We start from the raw sequence: 7,035 nt of genomic DNA, 5'->3' as shown, positions 1-7,035 counted from the left end.
TACACTGTGCTGTTTGTCTTTATCACAGGTTTGTCACTGCTTTGCCAACTGTGTTTATTAGTAGTGCAATGTGAGCTTTACAGTGGCTGTGCAGGCTGAATCAACATGTCTTCTACTCATTAGTTTTAAATTCTGGTGTCTCATAATGTGGCATCAACCACTCAATTTTTCATGATCATCATTTTTTTAAGTACACTGTGTTACAGACTAACCTTAAAAACAATTCTAAAATTCCACCATAACTATACTCCACTTGGTATACTATTACATACTGCAGAAACACATCTTTTGTGACCAACCCCCTCACAAATCTGCAGAATGCCTGGTTAACTTTGAGAAGCTGCTGCATTATTCATTCAATTTATTCAGTTCATTCACAGAATTGCCTTCTTTAGCAGTGTTAATTGTGCTCTGCTCTGATCACTTTACTCAGGGATTAAAATAAGAAAATTATATTACAGTATTTAATATTTATAAGGTTATCAACACAGATAATGCTGTTTTATGAGATGCTGTAAACTGACCTTTAAAGTATTCAGTAGGAACAACTTACAGCCACAAAAGCACCAAAATGGTTGGATTGGATAAAATTCCTACAAGGCTTTAACAATAAACAACTGCAGTAATGTACAGAGACTGTGATGATGATTAATGTGTTCAAAAGATAAGATATTGAATATTAGCCCATATAATGGGAGCTTGATTGGTAAAAATGTTACATGTTCCACAGAACACCCTCTTACTTGTTGGAATACTAAGATCATCATCGTTAATCACAAAGCACTGCAGAAGTGGTAACAAGCTCATTACCTGCTCCCACAGTCTCCTGGCTTCCCTAGTTAATATTTTATTTGTTTACACATGAAAAGGGATATTGAACAATAATCTATGAGAACCTTCACTGTCTGATTTTGTCACATTCATATTGGTTTAGAGTGGCATGACTGATTGGTTTCATTTTCAATATCGAAGCAGCCTTACAGTGGAGAGTCATTTTTCTGCTTGGTGAGACTTGTAATTACCTCTTAGCACTAGATGACATTAGGTGATGTGATTTTGATGTCCCAGTAGCACTGATGTGTTATGTATTATTCCTTCTGAGCTGTGTAGCATATTAATATCAGTGAAGGAAAATGAAAATTAAAATCTAACTATAGTGAAAAATCACTGATCATTTCCTAATAAGGTGGCAATATTATATTGAATTTAAACCCTGTTTTTATAGAGATGTTGAAAGTTAACTTGCCAAATAAGCAAGTTTGTATGTTTTAATATGAAATAATAACTACTAAGTAAGAAACTAAGTATAATCAAGTGTGACACAAATATGAATATGCCTTAGGTTAAAAAATATTACCACAGAATAAGTTATTATTTATAATAATAATTTTATCCGTTTTTCTTGTGCCTAAAGTTCTACTTTGGAGGGGAGGGGAGCATTCTATGCCACCCTGGCCACTGTGATGAACAACTACAGTATTCAATAGCACAAAATAACTGGTTGAGTTACTGGAAGAATCTTTATTACATCAACATCTTCTGTAGAATATCACAGAAAAACACAGGTTGGGAATTTTCCGCGTCCTGCGCAGATAAACTAGTCATATTCTGCCTGAAAATCCTCCTCCTCTGAAAATCTCATGGAAATGTCTCTGCATCTGTCTCTGAGGAAATCCACACTGGCAAAGATCCAATTTTCCTTCTTTCTGCTTTACTTAAAAACTATGAATTGCTGGGAACTGAAATTATGTTATCTTTATTTTATAACTTGGAGAAAAAACATGTAGTAAATCATCAGATAATAGTGTAGTAAGTATCCTCAGGACAGTTTAATGACGTAGTCACACACTGTGCTTAAAACTAAGGACACAGGCAGATCATGTATCTACTGGGAATCAGTTCATTTCCATATCCGAGTGTTGTGCTGCAGCTGGGGATGGTATGCTGACTCACATATTAAAGGAAAACTCAACTACACCCTCGTAAGTTGTAAAAAGCTTTGTCTCCAGAAGGTGCTAGTCTCAATAAAGTAAATGTGCCACTAGTCCTCCTTACTAGTGTCTTCATCTCGGATCCAAAATACATAAACACTATCTTCTTGCATAAAACAGCTGATTCTCCAACTGATCTGCTGGTGATTAAGGTACAATGTGGGTAATGTAGGCACCAGGTGCTGAGCCACATTTTCCCGTCATGTAGCTCTGCAGTTTCCACATGTTAAAACTTACCGCAGGCCTCTGTAATATTAGGAATAAGTGATCTTTGCCCTCTTTAGAAATTCATTGTTGGATTAAAGATTATTCAGATTTATCCCAACCAGTCATACTCAGCAGTGATAGTTCCCATATCAGCTCTTATCGAATTTTCTTTCATGAATTTCTTTTTACTCACATGGAGCACTACACCCACATTTAGGTCTAAAGGAATAGTTTGACACTGAGGACATACAACTGAAGTATTCACTGTCCTGCTCTGAGTTAGATATTTCCACAATTTCTGTCTGTTAATCATGAACCCACCACTTGAATCAGACAAGCATGGCATAAAAAGTGCAAACAGGGGAATGGTTAACCTGGCTTTGTTAAAAATGTGCATTTAAAATGCATCCAGAAAGAATTCACAATCTTTGTTATGACACTCAAAATTGAGCTCTGGTGGATCCTGTTTCCACTTATCATCCTTGAGATGTTTCTACAACTTTATTGGAGTCCACCTGTGGGAAGTTCAGTGGATTGGTCATGATTTGTAAAAGCATACACCTGTCTATATAAGGTCCCACAGAAAATAGTGCATGTCATTCCACAAACCAAGCCATGACATTCAAGGAATTGTCTGTAGACCTACAAGACAGGATTGTATTGAGGCACAGATCTGGGGAAGGGTACAGAAAAATTTCTGCAGCATTAAAGGTCTCAATGAGCACAGTGGCCTCCATCACTCGTAAACGGAAGAAGTTTAGAACCACCAGGACTCTTCCTAGTGCAGGCCGGCCAGCCTAACTGGGCGATTGAGAGAGAAGGGCCTTAGTCAGGGAGGTGAGCAGGAACCCGATGATCACTCTGAAAGAGCTCCAGCATTTCTCTGTGAAGAGAGGAGAAACTTCCAGATGAAACAACCATCTCTGCAGCACTCCACCGATCAGGCCTGTATGGTAGTGGCCAGACGGAAACCACTCCTCAGTAAAATGCACATCACAGCCTACCTGAAGGACTCTCAGACCATGAGAAACTAAATTCTCTGGTCTGGTGAAACAAAGATTGAACTCTTTGGCCTGAATGCCAAGTGTCATGTCTGGAGAAAACCAGGCACTGCTCACCCCCTAGAAATATCATCCCTACAGTAAAGCTTGGTGTTGGCAGCATCATGCAGTGGGGATGTTTTTCAGTGGCAGGAACTGAGAGACTAGTCAGGATTGACTTTTTTTTTGCACATTTATTAAAGATTTCACAAAGGTTGTAACTTAACAAAAACTTTCTGGATGTATTGTGTCTCTACCTCTGCACCTCTAAAACTCAAAGATAACCAAGTCATGTCTTGACTCAATTCATAGGAAATCTGAAATGCAAAAATGATTTGTGGTTTTGCCTTGGAAGCAATGACTTCCTACAGAGAATGTGAAGTTCACATCACGCTGTGCTAAATTGTTTTTGTTTGCCACTTTGTGAAGAGCCCACGCTTCACTGTTGATGATTTGATGAGTCTGTGTTCTGACTTTTTGTCCTGATTCTGCAAAGCATCATCACAGCAGCTCAGTATGGTAGAGGAGGGCTGCTTTAGTGTTGCCCTATCTCCATCTATCACATATGACATCACATATTACCAACTTTTTAGACAGTAAAAACAAAAATTATGCAGTTTAAATGCAATGTAAAATTACTCCACTAAGAAATGTAGACTTTTTAAAATGGTCTTCAATGTGATGCTGTTAATAGTATGAACGTACAGGTCAAGTCCAGATTTGTCTGACAAATTGTCAAAGGTAAGAAATATGGCAAAGAAAGATTTATTGTAAAAGCAGTAGAAAGTAATGGTAAAGCTGCTTTGAACCACTTTATGTATCCAAGGCTACTTCATCCATAATATATCAGCATTTGTTAGTTGATTATATTTGATATTGAGAATCAACATCTGCAAAAAGAGAATACAGTGACTCCTGCCATTTCATTTAACATCCCATCCATTAAAATGACTCTTTCATGTGTTCTTTGATAGGCTCAGTAACACGTATTAGGTGGTAACACAATAAAAAGAGCGTTTGTCCTACTATTTACTCAGCACACGACTGTTTATCACAAACCCACTTGATGCTTTGCAGTGAGTGAACTGTTTCCAAGCTTGTGAGCTGGTGCTATTAACATCCCTCCTACTACTTAGTTTTAGTCTTGTAGACTTGTTATTCACACTCCACCCCCAAAGCAAGATATTTCCAACCACAGGTTTACTGGTGATTATTTTAACAGCATGCATCACCAAACTCCTTCCAACCAGATCTCATTGAGGCACCAACATAGCACAGTAGTGCGGTGCACCACCACCCCTGTGTCAGCTACACCTCTGCAGCCATCTTGAGCATTACTTTGCCTTTCTGCGCAGCAGACACACAGTCTTATTGGAAGGTTTTCCTGCCCTTCCAGAACTTGTCTCATCTTTCTTTTGTCTTTCCATAGCTCCTCTTCACTGACACTTCTTAACAAAAAGTGGACACTTGATGTGCTTTGATTGCCCTCCCTGTTCCAATCATCTAGCATTTACAGATCCTCAGTCAGCCACTTAGAATTGCCCATGGCTGTTGAGTGTTTCCATGAGGTTTGAAGAATCAGAGAACTTATGTTCTTTGAAAGTGTCATTTAATTGATAATTGATGACATTGATGCTTAAATGAATTTTAACCATTAAATGAATGCTCTCTTTGGAACAAATGAGAGCCTGCAGATGGTGCTGCTTTACCATAATTTCCTAGTTGAAACAAATAGAATGCATCATGCTTAGTACTAGAACCTGCACACTATATACACAATTCTACCACAGTGAGGTTATGACAAAAGAATTAAGGGGCCTCACTTGTATAAAGCAACTACACTACGTACATGCATTGAAGTACTGCGCTTGAATTCAGTTTAGGAGTTTGAGTATTTGTATTTTACTTGACAATTTCCAATTTGTTTCTCAACAAAACATTGTAAAAAATATTATATATATAATTATAGCGATGATGGTGATGATAATGATTATAATTGTGCTTCTTACTATGACAAGTATGTGTGATTATAAAGGATTACTTCATGCACCCCTTAGCTTTTAATGTAGTCCAGGTTTGACAAATGTTCAAATGTTTGAATTTAATAAAGATTTATGAATTCATTTGAATATTAATCTCTCCTGTAGCAGAAAAGTTACTGATGTTAGAAAGTCCTAACCAAATGTTTTCCCTTACATAAAATATAGGGTCCCTTATAAAGAAAAGCCTGTATCATAAAGTACATTTCTAAATATCCAGTAACATTGTCAGCATGTTTAGAAAGCAGGGCTGTTTTTTTTTTAAAGAAAAACAATGATTTAGGCACTGGTTAATCAGACATGGGCTTTAAAAAACTAATACACTTAACTATTTATAGTTTTGAGTATATAACTATATGTTAGTTTACTGTTTTGGGACAGTTGGGATGGGATTAAGTTACTGAAAGGCAGCAAAATAACCTTTTGAGTGTTCTAAGGTTTACTTAAGAGGGGTATATAAGTGGCTCCAAGTTTCTTGACAGATTTCTGACCTGGATACTGATTTTCTTTATCTTTTCTTTAATTTCACTGTTTGAAATCAGTGTTTCTGATCATTTCTGGATACCAACAGAGGTCTACGGCACAGGCAAATTAAATGATCCAGACTGCAGACTGACAGACACTAAACATGTGTAAAAGAAATCTTTGCAAAGACCACAGTCTTTGGATTCATCGCCTTGGGAACATGAACGTCTCTCTAAAAAGTTCCTGAAATATTTTGGTCTGGATTAAATGTTGGACTGATAAACTTTTTATCTCTAAACACACAGTGCTGCCAGGGCAGAAGATATAGATTACACTCTGGCACAGGTGACAACAAAAGCAGCAATTAATAATTCAGGGCACAAACATCAGCAGTAGTTGTGGTAATGGTCAGTAGTGTACCTTGATGGGCTTCAGGGAAGAGTTTAGTTTGTTACATGGATCTATAAAATATTACAAAGTCTCAAAGAAAAGATTCCGAGAACAATGTGGCTTTCAACCCCTAAACTGTGGATTAGGAGTGAATAACTGCTCCAAGGCCTGACATTTGTGAAAAAGGCTTCCAACAGTCTGGTAGTAACATGTCATTTTTCTGGGCACAGCCTTTATTGCTGCAAAGCCAATAGTGTCCTGAAAGATCTGCTTTGCCCCAGTGATTTCTCATTCACATGAGGGCTTCAGGCAGTCTACTTGGACAGTAGTTGTTATTTTCCGCCTCATGTGTTCGACGTCCAATTGCTTGGCATGGAGGCCTGAGTCAGGATCGCTGTGCAACTTCCCAGCGAACCTGCTCCTTAAGTAGTGATTAGAACTGCCTACATGTTAATATGGGGATGAGTTCACCTCCAATCATCTGTTGGAAACAATCATAAAAATTTAAGATGTTATTTGTAACAAGAATGCTTGAAGAGGTTAGCTAACAAGACCAGGAAAATAACAAACCAGCCTAAAATGAATTTGACTTTTACATCACCACTAAATTAGAAAAACCGGCACAGTCAAAGTCATCCCTGCAGGTTTCTTGTAATGATATTTTTGTAGCTTATAGGAACAAAGAGAAGCATCTAACCCAACTTTCTGGGCCCACGTAGTTTATTAGTAGGTGTTCATAACCTCTTTCTCCACGATTTGTCTTAGTAGAGACAACATTACTGTCCAAACCTCCTATCTGCTTGTGGTCTTCCTCCTCTCACACTATAAGTGTGATAGAAATTAAATTCAACGTTTTAAACACATTGCTCAGTTATCAGAAAGTGACAAACTGTAAAATTGTTG

Source organism: Channa argus, chromosome 1, assembly GCF_033026475.1.
Source record: "Channa argus isolate prfri chromosome 1, Channa argus male v1.0, whole genome shotgun sequence".
Taxonomy (NCBI): Eukaryota; Metazoa; Chordata; class Actinopteri; order Anabantiformes; family Channidae; genus Channa; species Channa argus.
The sequence above is the reverse complement of the archived record's forward strand: the minus strand, read 5'-3'. Positions refer to the sequence as shown.